The 17,685-nt window shown below is 45.4% G+C and overlaps 1 protein-coding gene and 1 pseudogene across 2 annotated transcripts in view; one reads left to right on the plus strand and one right to left on the minus strand.

The window, feature by feature from the left end:
* The window catches only part of LOC147702338 (ATP-binding cassette sub-family A member 9-like), a 1,822,583-nt gene that overhangs the window by 400,892 nt on the left and 1,404,006 nt on the right, over positions 1 to 17,685 (minus strand). The window lies entirely within an intron of this gene.
* Positions 3,161 to 4,706, plus strand: LOC147702339 (uncharacterized; annotated as a pseudogene).

Below are 17,685 nucleotides of genomic sequence, written 5' to 3' on the forward strand. Positions count from 1 at the left end.
TTGGCATGAGCAGATATGCCGCTACAATGTCCAGTCTTTCCTGGGATGTTGTAAGTGAACATGGAAGCCATAAAGAGTACATGGGTTGTATACTCATCTGTAAATAGTACTAATGTAGCACTACTTTACATACTTCAAAAGGCAGTTTGTGAATTGGGCCCAATAATGCAAATGTGAAAAGCAAATGCTGTCAGAAGAATTTCATCAATTAACGACCAAGGGACTACGAGAAAATCAATGATGAAGCTGAAAGGGGCTGATTTTAAGTTTGATTGAGACAGTACTTCATCACAGAGATGGAGTATGCTATCTGCCAAACTTTCAGTGTGCACACTTCATTTAGAGGCGGGCAGACTTAAAGTATGTCAACAATGAATTCTACTTCAGCTTCGTTACTGACATAGTACTCTGATGACCCAACGAAAAATAGCCATTTCATTACCCTCTTAGGTGCTGCGCCTATTCCAACGGCCGACGGCACCACTACCTCAGGAGTGCTGCCGTCGGCCGTTGGACGTTCGAACCTCACCTGCGCAGTGGAACGTTCAGCACTGGAGCTGGACGTTCCATAGCTGCTAAGAGGTTAAAAAAAAATGTTTTCTTCTCTGAGGAAAAATATTTTGGTTTACAAAGCTGCACCTCCAATAAATATAGTGCATCCTCCGGCCTTTGACAGAAGTAAATATGTGGTAGAAAAATACCTAGAAAATGCTTGTGAATACAAATAAAATTACACAATTGCATGTGTTCACTAAATTTTACATGCCCAATCCCTCACTTTCGCCATATGAGCACAAATGCCCAATCCCTTTCTCTTCAATGTTGGAAAATATACTACACTGTCAGATTTTCCACCACAGTAAATGGAATTCATGACTGCAAAATTCTACACATCCTGATTCAGTGAATTAAGTGAAATTTAGCATCACAATTTAATCATTGTTTTCACCCATGTAATACCTAGATGTGCCACCACGTTTGTGAATCTGGGCCCCTGATAACACAATGGGCCATGTGTAATTTGAGCATACTTATTTCACCATGAGATTACTTTCCAAAAGTAATTCTGGTGAGGTGAGAAGATTCTATAGTGGAGCATTACCAATTCACAGCTGAAAATGGAAAACTGAGAAAGACTGAATTGCTCTCGTACTCCACATATTCCTAGATTGGGATGGAAATTGATGCTAACAATTTTGTTTTTATTCATATAATATATACATGGGAATTGTAGAACAATCCTACTGATGGAGCAAGGACTTGTAGAAAAGAGACTTGCCCGGAAGCGTTTTATGTAAACTAATGCGCACCACAAATACGTAGGTTAGTGAAGATTGCTTGTGTGTTTGCTAACGATATAAACATGAACGAAGGACTGAACTAGTTTAAACAGGGAAATCTTTACTGCATATGCATCAACTGCATCTAAGCAGTATGACGAGCTAATGCTTGGTGGGAAATTCTTGTGCATGAGCAGAAGACACTAAAATGGAGTCTTGAAGATTTGCAGGCATGGAATCTAGTTTCTCAAAAGGAAAACACGCTATTCTACTAATGCTAATGTGGGGAAAGTATTCATAAGTAAAGAGGAATAGAGTAGAGATGGGTGGTATACAGTGAAACCATTTATTTTTTAAAGTAACATCTGTATTTCTAACTTTATCACTAGTGCGTATTTGGGCCTTTCCTGTATAACTGAGACATGTTTGTTCATGGCTGAGAAAGATTGGCCTATCCCAATTCTGAAATGATCCAACTTCATTATCTCTAGCCTTTAAGAAGCTGTTAAAATCTACTCTCTGGGACTATACCAAAAGTAGTGCATTTTGAGTCATTTCTGGATGAGGGGCGTCCACAACTGGCAAAAATGTTATATATGAAATTTAGATATGGGATAATGAACACTATTGTAGTCATATCAAGTTGGGCTAATAATCAGGCAGGAAATAACGATAAAGGCCTGTGCTCCTTATGTCGAGATAAAACTAAAGAAAATGATTTGCATATTTTATTCTTTTGCTCTGCATATGCCAAGCCCAGGAAAAATGGATAAAACCTATCCGTCTAAATTTGCGTACACAATCATGTAAGGAGGTAGAAAGAATTTTAAGGTCTGATACAGCGCAAGTAATTGTTTTTGGTGTAAGCAAATTCTTACTAGCTGTCAGTTTCCTAAGGGCCAAAGCAGGACTGAAGTTATAATGAACCTGTTCAATTATCCCAGAGATATTTCAAAGAACGTGGCTATGTACGTGTGAGGACTCGGACTCTATGGACGCACAATCGGGGCACTTTTCCCCTCACTGTTCTCCAATTCTATGTTTACAGAACGACCCCGGGGAGTACGGCCCCTTTAATTCACATGCCTGGGCCGGTCAGCTGATGGGGTCACGTGGTTCGGGCGTGCTGAAAAAGGAAGACGCCGAAGAAGACAGCCGTTCGTTAGGACCCGCTTGGGAGGAGCAGGCGCTGGAGACTACCTTTGAAGTGCTGCTGTGGAACAACGCGTCGCAGAAGAACCCGGAACCAGCCAGCACCGAAGAGTCTGCACCGCAGGAGGAGAGAACGGACAAGCGAAGAGGAGGGCTGCCAGACCCTAGCTGGCAACGCGCTGAAGCCCGCCACGGCCCAGGAGAAGGGTCGTGGCTCAACAAGGTACAGGGGCGTCTTGGGCTGACTTCGGGAGGGACCCAGGTTGAGGGGAAGGCTGGGGGCGGTACGGGTAAGAAAACCTAAAGCCCGCTAATTACCGCAAGAGCGATGATACACTGGTGAGGGTGGTGACTTCCACCACACTTCCCCCCCCTACATACCCGCGAAAGAGAGAGGAAGGAGAAACCCTTTCCTGACATTTCTTTTCTTTGTTTTCTGTCTTCCCCTGTGGTCCGGCGTAACACCCTGCGGAGCATCACCGAGTCTTATGACGGGAGGGACTACCACAAACCACGAAGGCGTCCCTGGAAGGAACCGGACTACAACTCCCATCATCCCGTGTACCAAAGGACCAAGTATGGACTCCCTAGAAGTCTCTGGGAAGAACACTCCTTGTTTACATATTGTCCCAATAAACGGTACTCTGTTGAAAGAACACCCTATCTTGTCCTGGTCTGCTTCTCGCCCACGTTACAGTGTCAGAAGTGGGATCTTGGTTCGCCTCACAATGGAAAACTTAATCCTGCAACTAATCCGTGGGCAAGAAAAGCTAGAATGGGCAGCAGAAAAACAGATGACCTCTGCCCAAGCAGACCGGGAGCTTAGGAGAGATGGTCTGGCTAACCATGCAGACCAAATGCAGAAAGTAGCTGACGACAGGCGAGAGTTAACCACACAACTACAAATAAGGGCAGGAACTGGGCCAAACGTATCTCTCCAGAAGTATGTGACAGGAGAGGACCCGGATGCCTTCCTTCTTAACTTCGAAAGGGCAGCAAGGGCATCTGGGTGGCCTGAGGCTAAATGGGCTTTCTTCTTAGAGCCCCTTCTTACTGGAGAAGCACAAGCCGCCTACCAGGTGGCTAATCCTAATGGCAATACTCCGTATGCAGAAATAAAGGACCTAATATTGGATCATATGGGCATGGATGCGGAGGCATATAGGGTTCGGTTCAGGAAAGAACGCGGCACCACATCTGATAACCCCAAAACTCTATATTTTAAGCTTAAAGCAGCAGCGGATAAGTGGCTAAGACCCAGTTCACAAACAAAGGATGAGATCATGGATATGATTTATTTAGAGCAGTTCTTAGAGGCCCTGCCATACCCCATTCAAAGATGGCTGAAGCAACACAAACACCTAAGTCCTGAAAAGGCAGTAGAAATGGCCACTACGTTCTATAGGGCACAACCCAGGGCCTTACCATGGGACTCTGATAAATCCACAAAACCAATGGGAGGCCCAGTAAAACCTGAAAAGAAACCCATAAAGGCCCGGCTGGAATTAGTAAAGCCAAGAACACCCCGTTTAGGACCACCTCCCCCACGTAGTCCACAGTGCTTCGAATGTGGAGAGTGGGGTCATATAGCACGATATTGTCCCAGGAAGAAACCACCTGAGGAGCCGATGGACATTGGATGTATTCCCCGTTCCATTCTATATTCTGGGGAACTAGGACCCAGTTTCCACGTAAGTGTCCGAGGAAAGGGGGTACAAGTGAGGGCGTTGCTAGACTCAGGATACAAACAGTCAGTCATTCTCCAGTCCATTGTGTTACCTCTCCCTGATAAGGTCAACGACTCTGTACCAATTAGGTGTGTTAAGGTCTATCCAGTCATACAAGTCCCTGTCACTCTTCCCCAAGGTCAGACTATAGGTATCCGGCTCGGGGTTGTTCCTAGTCTGCCAGATGATAATTGGGCAAGACAACCCCTCATTCCTTAAAATGCTAAAAAACAAATTGCAGAACATCCCTTCCCCATCCGTACCCACTCTTCTAACCCAAGCTCCATGGGTCATAGATCGTAGCTTCAAGTATGCACAGAAAAATAATCCCACTTTACAATCAGCATGGGCTCAAATGCAACAAACACCCAGTAGTTACCCTTCTTTCCAAACAAAAAACAAATTGTTATATCGCATAGGGAAGCAAGGGGATGAACCCCAGCTGTTGGTGCCACAAGCCTTTCGAGAACAGGTTCTTTTTTTTGCTCATTCGCATCTGCTCGCGGGGCACAGAGGGGCTCAAAAGACAATGCAGATGTTATTGTGACATTTTTATTGGCCTGGCATATTTTCGCAAGTCACTCGTTTCTGCCAAGAGTGGGAGATTTGCCAAAAAAATAACCTGTACAGGCCACCAGCAGTTCCGTTATAACCATTGCCGATTGTGGGTAACCCGTTCGAAAGGATCGGTATGGATCTCATTGGTCCATTGCCACGTACCAATAAGGGTCATATCTATGCTTTGGTTGTGGTTGACTATTCCACGAGATATCCGGAGGCCTTCCCTTTACGCACTCCCACAACTCGCAACATTTCTGAGAAACTCCTAGAGCTCTTCTCTCGGGGCAGTCTCCCTCGGGAAATACTGACCGATCAAGGTACTCCCTTTGTCTCTAAGCTAATGGGTAAAAATGTGTAAGTCTTTGGATATTTCCCACATTAAAACATCTGTATATCATCCCCAGACGGATGGACTCTGTGAGCGTTACAACGCCACTTTGAAGTTGACACTGAAGAAGCTTCTAACCGTTGAGGGTAAAGAATGGGATCTGCTACTTCTTCTAGCTTTGTATGTAATCCGGGGCCAGGATCAAGCCAGTCTAGGGTGCTCCCCATTCCAACTCCTATATGGAAGGGAACCTCGGAGCCTTTTGGAGATCACTAAGGAGGTATGGGAACAAGAGAAGGAAGAGGTTACTAAAAATGTTCTTGAGTATGCAAAAAACCTCCACTCCCGACTTCATAAACTAAGGGAGTTTGCTGATTCCAATCTAGAGAAAGCCCAAAGACAACAACAAACGCTATTTAACAAGGGAAAAAATTGGCGCCACCTCAATGTAGGAGATTGGGTACTGGTCCTCCTACCTTCTAACCTAGGGAAAACACGGTCAGGGTGGGAAGGCCCATATAAAGTCACAGAGAAATTAGGTTTAACATCTTACAAGATACAGTTCAAACCTACGAAGACCCAACTGTACCACATAAATCTGCTCAAAAAGTGGCTAGCCCCCCCCCCCTCAAAATGTATATCACATAAGCAAACCATCCCAGAACGAAACCACCCTGAAGGAGCTGGTTGTCAATCCTGATTTGACGAAGGACCCGGGTGGAACCCTTCAGGAGACCCTGATCCCCTTTTCCCATCTTTTTTCCAACCTACCAGGAAAAACCCAGTTAGCTGAGCATGCCATAGAAACACAAGTAGAAAAAATTGTAAAATAGAAATCCCTTCGCATCCCAGCCGCCAGGAGACAAGCCGTCGAAGAAGAGGTTAAGAACATGCTAGACCTGATTGTCATAAAGCCATCCAAAAGCAACTGGTCCTCTCCAATTGCGCTCGTACCAAAGCCGGATGGCTCTGTTCGCTTTTGCATTGACTTCCGCGCGGTAAATTCTATTTCAAAGTGTGCCTCTTATCCCAAACCTAGAGTTTATGAGTTAATAGAGAAACCTGGGGAGGCCCAATACATTACAACCCTTGACCTCACAAAAGGCTATTGGCAGGTGCCCCTCAAACCAGAAGACCAGGAAAAGACTGCCTTTGTTACACCTACAGGCCTGTACAAGTTTACTGGCTTACCCTTTGGATTGCACGGGGCACCCGCCACGTTCCAACATCTCATGAACAAGGTATTGCAGCAACATCAGGAGTACTCCTCCGCATACCTTGATGACATCGTTATATTCAGTCCTGACTGGAAAACCCATTTAGAACATTGTACCCAGGTTCTTACGTCCCTTCAAGCAGCAGGATTGCATATTAATGCAAAAAAATCCAGAGCAGGCTTCAGGAAAGTGAAATATCTCGGGTTCCTTTTGAGAAATAGTGTTATCGAACCACAGTCTGAGAAAGTAAAGTCAATAGTAGAGGCCCCTTTTCTGTCAACCAAGAAAGAGGTTAGGGCATTCCTGGGACTCCTGGGTTATTACTGGTGATTTATCCCACAATATTCTGAACTGGCTGCTCCCCTAACCGACCTACTGCAGAAAAACGTTAAGAATAAAGAACTCCAACACCCCAGCTTGAGCGCCACAACAGCCTTTGTGAATCTGAAAAAGGCCATAACCTCTGCCCCCATTTTGTGGTCTCCTGATTTTTCAAAAGCTTTATTGCTACACACAGACGCTTCTGAACATGGGTTAGGGGCAGTTTTATCCCAGTTGTCATCTGATGGTGTTGAACACCCAATCCTTTCCATCAGCAGAAAACTCTTTTCCCGGGAGCCGAAGTATCCTATAATAGCGAAAGAATGCTTGGCTATTAAATGGGCAATTGAGAAACTAAGATATTATCTGGAGGGGGCCCATTTCCTTCTTTACACCGATCATGCTCCCTTACAGTGGATGAGCTGCAACAAGGTAAACAATCCACGAATATTGAGATAGTTCCTGTCCCTCCAACCCTTTTCCTTTGAGGTGGTCCATTTGAAGGGAACTGACAATGGAAATGCTGACTTTCTTTCCCGCCTTCCTTTGTTTCCCGAATGTGAACAAACTAGGGTAGGGGTGTGTGAGGATTTGGACTCTATGGATGCACAATCGGGGCACTTTTCCCCTCACTGTTCTTCTATTAAATGTTCACAGAACGACCCCGGGGAGTACGGCCCCTTTAATTCACATGCCTGGGCCGGTCAGCTGACGGGGTCACGTGGTTTGGGCGTGCTGAAAAAGGAAGACGCCGAAGAAGACAGCCGTTCGTTAGGACCCGCTTGGGAGGAGCAGGCGCTGGCGACTACCTTTGAAATGCTGCCGTGGAACAACGCGTCGCAGAAGAACCCGGAACCAGCCATCACCGAAGAGTCTGCACCGTGGGATGAGAGAACGGACGAGCGAAGAGGAGGGCAGCCAGACCCTAGCTGGCAAAGCGCTGAAGCCCGCCATGGCCCAGGAGAAGGGTCGTTGTTCAACAAGGTACGGGGGCGTCTTGGGCTGACTCCGGGAGGGCCCCGGGTTGAGGGGAAGGCTGGGGGCGGTACGGGTGAGCAAACCTAAAGCCCGCTAATTACCGCAAGAGTGCTGATACACTGGTGAGGGTGGTGACTTCCCCCACACTCCCCCCCCGCATACCCACGAAAGAGAGAGGAAGGAGAAACCCCTTCCTGACATTTCTTTTCTTTGTTTTCTTTCTTCACCTGTGGTCCGGCGCAACACCCTGCGGAACATCACCGAGTCTAGTGACGGGAGGGACTACCACAAACCATGAAGGCATCCTGAGAAATCCTGGATGGAACCGGACTACAACTCCCATAATCCTTTGTACCAAAGGACTAAGTATAGACTCCCTCGAAGTCTCTGGGAAGAACACTCCTTGTTTACATATTGTCCCAATAAACGGTACTCTGTTGAAAGAACACCCTATCTTGTCCTGGTCTGCTTCTCGCCCAAAATACAGTATTATGAGTTAATCAGGGAATTTTATAGTAAAAATGCAATCCTAGAAATGTTGTTATTTGTTCTATTTTTATTGCATATGAACACAATCAAATGGGATTTGAAATATGATTTAAATACCTGAAATATCCTCTTTTTAACCTAGGATGCCTTTTTAACATATTTACATCTGTATTTATGTTTTTAACAAATGGGCAACATAAAATCACAAACCACCTTCTATTACATTTCTTGTGTATAACTACATGTAAGTTTCTATTGCACTACTCCTATTTGTCCTCGGAAGTAAATGTGTTTTATGTATCTTTTATGGTCTAAAGAAACCAAAATAAAGATTTTGAATTGAAGTAAGCTGAGTCATGAGACAATGGTGCATGGGCACTGGAATGATGACACAGAGATTGAAAGAAGGACAAGGACGCGAAGTGTCCCAGCCTGAGAACGGACGGTGAAAAGTTCAACGGAATGGACCTATATGTTAGATTTTTAACAAATGTTGCAGATGAAATGTGAATGCAGTTGGGAAATAAACTTATGAATAAAAATTAAGGGGAAGTGTTTGTGAACAATGGATTAACTGAATTTATTAACATGTACGCATGGTGTAATGATCTTCTCCCCTTGCTTGACCAATCAGATTTAGTATGTTTACGATATTGAAACATTAATGGGTGGAACATGCAGAACGAAAGGTATAATTGAGATAGCCTCAGTTAGTTAGTTAGCGCAATTTAGGATGCTGTTGCTGCGGGAGGTGCTGTTGCTGGGAGAGATGCTGTGAGATGCTGATGAAGAAAATAAATGTAGAACCTTCTATCCTAATTTAATTGTTTTAGAAGATCGCAGAAGAATCTCTGGGAGAAAGGGAGTGTCAGAGAGCGGTGTGACGGGGGTGTGAGAGGTCATCTATCCTGTCCTGATTCCAGTCCTGAAGCCTTTGTTGCCTGATATATGCCTGGGGACCCTTACCAGCCCTGTGGCCAGGGGGTTGGTTTTCACACCATTCTTGGTAAATATATTTTCACATTGCTTGCAGATGTTCTTTTCTTTCTGTCCTCTCCCTTTCTGAGAAACTGATCATTGCATGAGTCCAAAGTATTTGTTTGATGAATTAATTGAATTATTCTCTCCTTAGAATGATGGTGACTGCACTGTGTATTTGAGATGGTTCACATGCATTTAATTTAGATAAAGATGTAAAACTTTCCAGAGTCAGAGGTATTTTACAATTAAATAAAAGTATTGTTAGCTTAAGACATTTTCACTATCAACTTGTTCAACTAATGGTCCATTGACGAGAGGAAAGAACTTTTTGATCAGTTAAAGGTTAGTTAGGAGTTTAAATAAATAACATTGAACACTGTAGAAATGTATAAACTTGACCCCAAGTGGTTTTAAACATTGAGCTTATGGTCCCAGGTGAGTATATGGTAGTGGAGTATCTGTTGTTGTTGAACTGTTTCTGGATCTGTTTTCTGGTAGCAGAGCTATGGTTATTGTTGACTAGTTAGGTGATAAATATTGATTATTGATTTCATGTTTTAACTCTTCATGTAAAGTGAGTCAGTGTCACTTTTTTTGTAGTCTCAGAAGTACAGGTACAGAAGATACCTGGAAATCCCGGGGAAAGGAATAGTGGTTGGTGACAGAAGCCACACTGCAGTGAGGTTACTCATCTGTTGGAATAATACTGAGAAGCTCTGCAGGGCTGGCAGTATTAAATTAGGGACTATTTTGTATAAAGTTGAGTGTGAGAGACAGCAAAGAGTTCACTGGTGAAACTTTGGTCTTATTTCTCAGTAGGGGTAAAACTGAAGAAGTAGTAGGTTATTCCAAGCTTGAATGAAGATAAAACAGAGGGCTTTTACTCGCAGTGGAAGAAGAGCAACTCTGAGACTCTAGAATAAGTCACAAACCAATCCTTTGTTTTGGTGGAACAGGCAAAGTAGTGAATCTTTTTAAGTTGATACTATCGGATTTTCAAGAAAAGTAAAGAAATACGTTTTCGTATTACCTTGAGAAGGGAAGGCCAGTTACCGGAGGTGTGCTAACATCACAGAGAACCATGCTAGATTGGTTGAAACAGCAGGTGTGAACCAGAAGCAGATGGTAAAGGAGGAGTCAGGAGCAAGGAGTAAAACTTACGCCACAAAAGGCCGCGCTGACATTGGTCAGACCACAAGCGTGAGCCTGAGTCTGGTTGGTTGTTAGATGGAAGCTGCGCTAGTATAGGTTAAACAAACAGCGCTAGTCTGAGCTTTGATTGGTTGTTAGATAGAAACCTGGTTAGCATTGGCTAAGAAAAAATTGTATGTTGGATTCTGATTTGACTATTGGTGTGAAACTCACTGATAGTAGAGTTCAAGGGTTTGCAGAATATTCTTTCATATATCGTTCATCAAGAATGTATAGAGAAAAGCGAAACATTTCACTAATAAAGAAAATTAAGAATTTCTTTAAGAAAGATAAGCCTGTATTGACTAGAGAGGGAATTCCTATTTTGCCACCAAAACACCTGCTTCATATATAATGATGGAAAAAGGATATCATACTTGTGTATATTTAGAGAATTGGATGGAATATATAAGAGGTCATGGAGTTTTAGCTTTTCCAGAGCATGGTAAGTTTAATGGGAGAATTCTTCAGAATGTGAGAATGAGGATGAATGATTTTGAACCGAGACCTAGCTTAAATCAGCATAAGGCTTTGGAAGAGTGGGAGATTAAGTCATTTGAATGAGAGAAATGCAGAGGTAGGAAATATAGAGGATTTTTCCCCAGATATTTGCATGAGTCCCGTGAAAGTTAGATGAAGCAATGGAGAGGAGCTATGGTATCTGAAGGATTATAGCCAGTGTTAGGGAGGCAAGATGGCGGCCACCAGCTCTGACAAGTGAGCTGGCTGTTCCTACGCTCCCGTACCTGTGAGAGGATTGCTTGTAGGGGAAAGCAAGAGGAGGAAGGAGGGCTCTGAATGTTGCTGGAGACCGGCCCTGAGTGTAGCTGCATTCCTTGCTCGATGTGTGCGTCTCCACTGTGGATACATTGTATCTGCAAGGACGGGATATTTTGTCATTTACAAATGATTTTCCTAGGTTGAGAGAGAAACCTGTTGAATGGTATAAACAAGTTAAAATATTTGTTAAAGTTTCAATGGTTTGTTTTAAAACTGTAAAATTTCACTTTGCTTTTAAAATCACTCACCTTCCCTGTCACATCACTGCAGTGTGCAGGCACCCTTTCCTGCTGAAAAACGAGCACTGGTAAGGGCAAAATCACCGTTTTCCCGCCAACTTCATTCCCCTCTCCCTGACTGGGACACGCCCACTTTGAGGCCACGCCCCCCCCTCTTCAAAGTTATAAAAGACGCACTGACTACTAGCGCTTTAGATAACTTTTGAACCCTACCGAGGCACAGCCGGGAGTAGCAAGGAAAACTGAGCATAACTTTGTTTTAAAACTGTAAAATTTCACTTTGCTCTTAAAATCACTCACCTTCCCTGTCACATCACTGCAGTGTGCAGGCACCCTTTCCTGCTGAAAAACGAGCACTGGTAAGGGCAAAATCACCGTTTTCCCGCCAACTTCATTCCCCTCTCCCTGACTGGGACACGCCCACTTTGAGGCCACGCCCCCCCCCTCTTCAAAGTTATAAAAGACGCACTGACTACTAGCGCTTTAGATAACTTTTAAACCCTACCGAGTCACAGCCGGGAGTAGCAAGGAAAACTGAGCATAACTTTGTTTTAAAACTGTAAAATTTCACTTTGCTCTTAAAATCACTCACCTTCCCTGTCACATCACTGCAGTGTGCAGGCACCCTTTCCTGCTGAAAAACGAGCACTGGTAAGGGCAAAATCACTGTGTTCCCGCCAACTTCATTCCCCTCTCCCTGACTGGGACACGCCCACTTTGAGGCCACGCCCCCCTCTTCAAAGTTATAAAAGACGCACTGACTACTAGCGCTTTAGATAACTTTTGAACCCTACCGAGGCACAGCCGGGAGTAGCAAGGAAAACTGAGAATAACTTTGTTTTAAAACTGTAAAATTTCACTTTGCTCTTAAAATCACTCACCTTCCCTGTCACATCACTGCAGTGTGCAGGCACCCTTTCCTGCTGAAAAACGAGCACTGGTAAGGGCAAAATCGCCGTTTTCCCGCCAACTTCATTCCCCTCTTCCTGACTGGGACACGCCCACTTTGAGGCCACGCCCCCCCCTCTTCAAAGTTATAAAAGACGCACTGACTACTAGCGCTTTAGATAACTTTTGAACCCTACCGAGGCACAGCCAGGAGTAGCAAGGAAAACTGAGCATAACTTTGTTTTAAAACTGTAAAATTTCACTTTGCTCTTAAAATCACTCACCTTCCCTGTCACATCACTGCAGTGTGCAGGCACCCTTTCCTGCTGAAAAACGAGTACTGGTAAGGGCAAAATCACTGTGTTCCCGCCAACTTCATTCCCCTCTCCCTGACTGGGACACGCCCACTTTGAGGTCACGCCCCCCCTCTTCAAAGTTATAAAAGACGGACTGACTACTAGCGCTTTAGATAACTTTTGAACCCTACCGAGGCACAGCCGGGAGTAGCAAGGAAAACTGAGCATAACTTTGTTTTAAAACTGTAAAATTTCACTTTGCTCTTAAAATCACTCACCTTCCCTGTCATATCACTGCAGTGTGCAGGCACCCTTTCCTGCTGAAAAACGAGCACTGGTAAGGGCAAAATCGCCGTTTTCCCGCCAACTTCATTCCCCTCTTCCTGACTGGGACACGCCCACTTTGAGGCCACGCCCCCTCTTCAAAGTTATAAAAGACGCACTGACTACTAGCGCTTTAGATAACTTTTGAACCCTCCTGAGGCACAGCCGGGAGTAGCAAGGAAAACTGAGCATAACTTTGTTTTAAAACTGTAAAATTTCACTTTGCTTTTAAAATCACTCACCTTCCCTATCACATCACTGCAGTGTGCAGACACCCTTTCCTGCTGAAAAACGAGCACTGGTAAGGGCAAAATCGCTGTTTTCCCGCCAACTTCATTCCCCTCTCCCTGACTGGGACACGCCCACTTTGAGGCCACGCCCCCCTCTTTAAAGTTATAAAAGACGCACTGACTACTAGCGCTTTAGATAACTTTTGAACCCTCCTGAGGCACAGCCGGGAGTAGCAAGGAAAACTGAGCATAACTTTGTTTTAAAACTGTAAAATTTCACTTTGCTTTTAAAATCACTCACCTTCCCTGTCACATCACTGCAGTGTGCAGGCACCCTTTCCTGCTGAAAAACGAGCACTGGTAAGGGCAAAATCGCCGTTTTCCCGCCAACTTCATTCCCCTCTTCCTGACTGGGACACGCCCACTTTGAGGCCACGCCCCCCCTCTTCAAAGTTATCAAAGACGCACTGACTACTAGCGCTTTAGATAACTTTTGAACCCTACCGAGGCACAGCCGGGAGTAGCAAGGAAAACTGAGCATAACTTTGTTTTAAAACTGTAAAATTTCACTTTGCTCTTAAAATCACTCACCTTCCCTGTCACATCACTGCAGTGTGCAGGCACCCTTTCCTGCTGAAAAATGAGCACTGGTAAGGGCAAAATCACTGTTTTCCCGCCAACTTCATTCCCCTCTCCCTGACTGGGACACGCCCACTTTGAGGCCACGCCCCCCCCTCTTCAAAGTTATAAAAGACGCACTGACTACTAGCGCTTTAGATAACTTTTGAACCCTCCTGAGGCACAGCCGGGAGTAGCAAGGAAAACTGAGCATAACTTTGTTTTAAAACTGTAAAATTTCACTTTGCTTTTAAAATCACTCACCTTCCCTGTCACATCACTGCAGTGTGCAGGCACCCTTTCCTGCTGAAAAACGAGCACTGGTAAGGGCAAAATCGCCGTTTTCCCGCCAACTTCATTCCCCTCTTCCTGACTGGGACACGCCCACTTTGAGGCCACGCCCCCCCTCTTCAAAGTTATCAAAGACGCACTGACTACTAGCGCTTTAGATAACTTTTGAACCCTACCGAGGCACAGCCGGGAGTAGCAAGGAAAACTGAGCATAACTTTGTTTTAAAACTGTAAAATTTCACTTTGCTCTTAAAATCACTCACCTTCCCTGTCACATCACTGCAGTGTGCAGGCACCCTTTCCTGCTGAAAAACGAGCACTGGTAAGGGCAAAATCGCCGTTTTCCCGCCAACTTCATTCCCCTCTCCCTGACTGGGACACGCCCACTTTGAGGCTACGCCCCCCTCTTCAAAGTTATAAAAGACGCACTGACTACTAGCGCTTTAGATAACTTTTGAACCCTCCTGAGGCACAGCCGGGAGTAGCAAGGAAAACTGAGCATAACTTTGTTTTAAAACTGTAAAATTTCACTTTGCTTTTAAAATCACTCACCTTCCCTATCACATCACTGCAGTGTGCAGACACCCTTTCCTGCTGAAAAACGAGCACTGGTAAGGGCAAAATCGCCGTTTTCCCGCCAACTTCATTCCCCTCTCCCTGACTGGGACACGCCCACTTTGAGGCCACGCCCCCCCTCTTCAAAGTTACAAAAGACGCACTGACTACTAGCGCTTTAGATAACTGTTGAACCCTCCTGAGGCACAGTCGGAGTAGCAAGGAAAACTGAGCATACCTTTGTTTTAAAACTGTAAAATTTCACTTTGCTTTTAAAATCACTCACCTTCCCTGTCACATCACTGCAGTGTGCAGGCACCCTTTCCTGCTGAAAAATGAGCACTGGTAAGGGCAAAATCACTGTGTTCCCGCCAACTTCATTCCCCTCTCCCTGACTGGGACACGCCCACTTTGAGGCCACGCCCCCCCTCTTTAAAGTTATAAAAGACGCACTGACTACTAGCGCTTTAGATAACTTTTGAACCCTCCTGAGGCACAGCCGGGAGTAGCAAGGAAAACTGAGCATAACTTTGTTTTAAAACTGTAAAATTTCACTTTGCTTTTAAAATCACTCACCTTCCCTGTCACATCACTGCAGTGTGCAGGCACCCTTTCCTGCTGAAAAACGAGCACTGGTAAGGGCAAAATCGCCGTTTTCCCGCCAACTTCATTCCCCTCTTCCTGACTGGGACACGCCCACTTTGAGGCCACGCCCCCCCCTCTTCAAAGTTATAAAAGACGCACTGACTACTAGCGCTTTAGATAACTTTTGAACCCTACCGAGGCACAGCCGGGAGTAGCAAGGAAAACTGAGCATAACTTTGTTTTAAAACTGTAAAATTTCACTTTGCTCTTAAAATCACTCACCTTCCCTGTCACATCACTGCAGTGTGCAGGCACCCTTTCCTGCTGAAAAACGAGCACTGGTAAGGGCAAAATCACTGTGTTCCCGCCAACTTCATTCCCCTCTCCCTGACTGGGACACGCCCACTTTGAGGCCACGCCCCCCCCCTCTTCAAAGTTATAAAAGACGCACTGACTACTAGCGCTTTAGATAACTTTTGAACCCTACCGAGGCACAGCCGGGAGTAGCAAGGAAAACTGAGCATAACTTTGTTTTAAAACTGTAAAATTTCACTTTGCTCTTAAAATCACTCACCTTCCCTGTCACATCACTGCAGTGTGCAGGCACCCTTTCCTGCTGAAAAACGAGCACTGGTAAGGGCAAAATCGCCGTTTTCCCGCCAACTTCATTCCCCTCTCCCTGACTGGGACACGCCCACTTTGAGGCTACGCCCCCCTCTTCAAAGTTATAAAAGACGCACTGACTACTAGCGCTTTAGATAACTTTTGAACCCTCCTGAGGCACAGCCGGGAGTAGCAAGGAAAACTGAGCATAACTTTGTTTTAAAACTGTAAAATTTCACTTTGCTTTTAAAATCACTCACCTTCCCTATCACATCACTTCAGTGTGCAGACACCCTTTCCTGCTGAAAAACGAGCACTGGTAAGGGCAAAATCGCCGTTTTCCCGCCAACTTCATTCCCCTCTCCCTGACTGGGACACGCCCACTTTGAGGCCACGCCCCCCCCTCTTCAAAGTTACAAAAGACGCACTGACTACTAGCGCTTTAGATAACTGTTGAACCCTCCTGAGGCACAGTCGGAGTAGCAAGGAAAACTGAGCATACCTTTGTTTTAAAACTGTAAAATTTCACTTTGCTTTTAAAATCACTCACCTTCCCTGTCACTTCACTGCAGTGTGCAGGCACCCTTTCCTGCTGAAAAATGAGCACTGGTAAGGGCAAAATCACTGTGTTCCCGCCAACTTCATTCCCCTCTCCCTGACTGGGACACGCCCACTTTGAGGCTACGCCCCCCTCTTCAAAGTTATAAAAGACGCACTGACTACTAGCGCTTTAGATACCTTTTGAACCCTCCTGAGGCACAGCCGGGAGTAGCAAGGAAAACTGAGCATAACTTTGTTTTAAAACTGTAAAATTTCACTTTGCTTTTAAAATCACTCACCTTCCCTATCACATCACTGCAGTGTGCAGACACCCTTTCCTGCTGAAAAACGAGCACTGGTAAGGGCAAAATCGCCGTTTTCCCGCCAACTTCATTCCCCTCTCCCTGACTGGGACACGCCCACTTTGAGGCCACGCCCCCCCTCTTCAAAGTTACAAAAGACGCACTGACTACTAGCGCTTTAGATAACTGTTGAACCCTCCTGAGGCACAGTCGGAGTAGCAAGGAAAACTGAGCATACCTTTGTTTTAAAACTGTAAAATTTCACTTTGCTTTTAAAATAACTCACCTTCCCTGTCACATCACTGCAGTGTGCAGGCACCCTTTCCTGCTGAAAAATGAGCACTGGTAAGGGCAAAATCACTGTGTTCCCGCCAACTTCATTCCCCTCTCCCTGACTGGGACACGCCCACTTTGAGGCCACGCCCCCCCCTCTTTAAAGTTATAAAAGACGCACTGACTACTAGCGCTTTAGATAACTTTTGAACCCTCCTGAGGCACAGCCGGGAGTAGCAAGGAAAACTGAGCATAACTTTGTTTTAAAACTGTAAAATTTCACTTTGCTTTTAAAATCACTCACCTTCCCTGTCACATCACTGCAGTGTGCAGGCACCCTTTCCTGCTGAAAAACGAGCACTGGTAAGGGCAAAATCGCAGTTTTCCCGCCAACTTCATTCCCCTCGCCCTTACTGGGACACGCCCACTTCGAGGCCACGCCTCTTGCATTGCTCCCTCCCTACAAATATGTGCATGTTCGGGAAGCGCAGCGGACGAGCGCAGCGGGCGCGACGAATGCGCGCCGAAGGCACGCATAAGGCAAGCTCGTCTGTGCTCGTCCGTGCCGAGACCGGGCCAAGGGCCAGAACCTCTGATCAATCTCCGCGACAGGCTCCCCACATCTACCCCAAATCCACATTGATGGCACTGCGCACGCCTAACACCGACTGCGCTCAATATAATCCACACTTATGGTCAGATACCACAAAATTTACATGTCCTCACTGCAACGTGAAGCTACAGATAACGAATGAAAAAATCAAAACGCATGCTGTCACTGCATCTATGTCTTCCGACATCACCGCTGCACTAATCAATGCACGATCCCTTGTCAAGCACCGGCAAGAAATACACGATCTTATTATCAACAACAACCTTGATTGTCTCTTTCTCACGGAGACATGGACGGATGGAGCATCCGATCCTGACATAGCA

The sequence above is a fragment of the Lissotriton vulgaris genome, chromosome 7, assembly GCF_964263255.1.
Source record: "Lissotriton vulgaris chromosome 7, aLisVul1.2, whole genome shotgun sequence".
NCBI lineage: Eukaryota > Metazoa > Chordata > Amphibia > Caudata > Salamandridae > Lissotriton > Lissotriton vulgaris.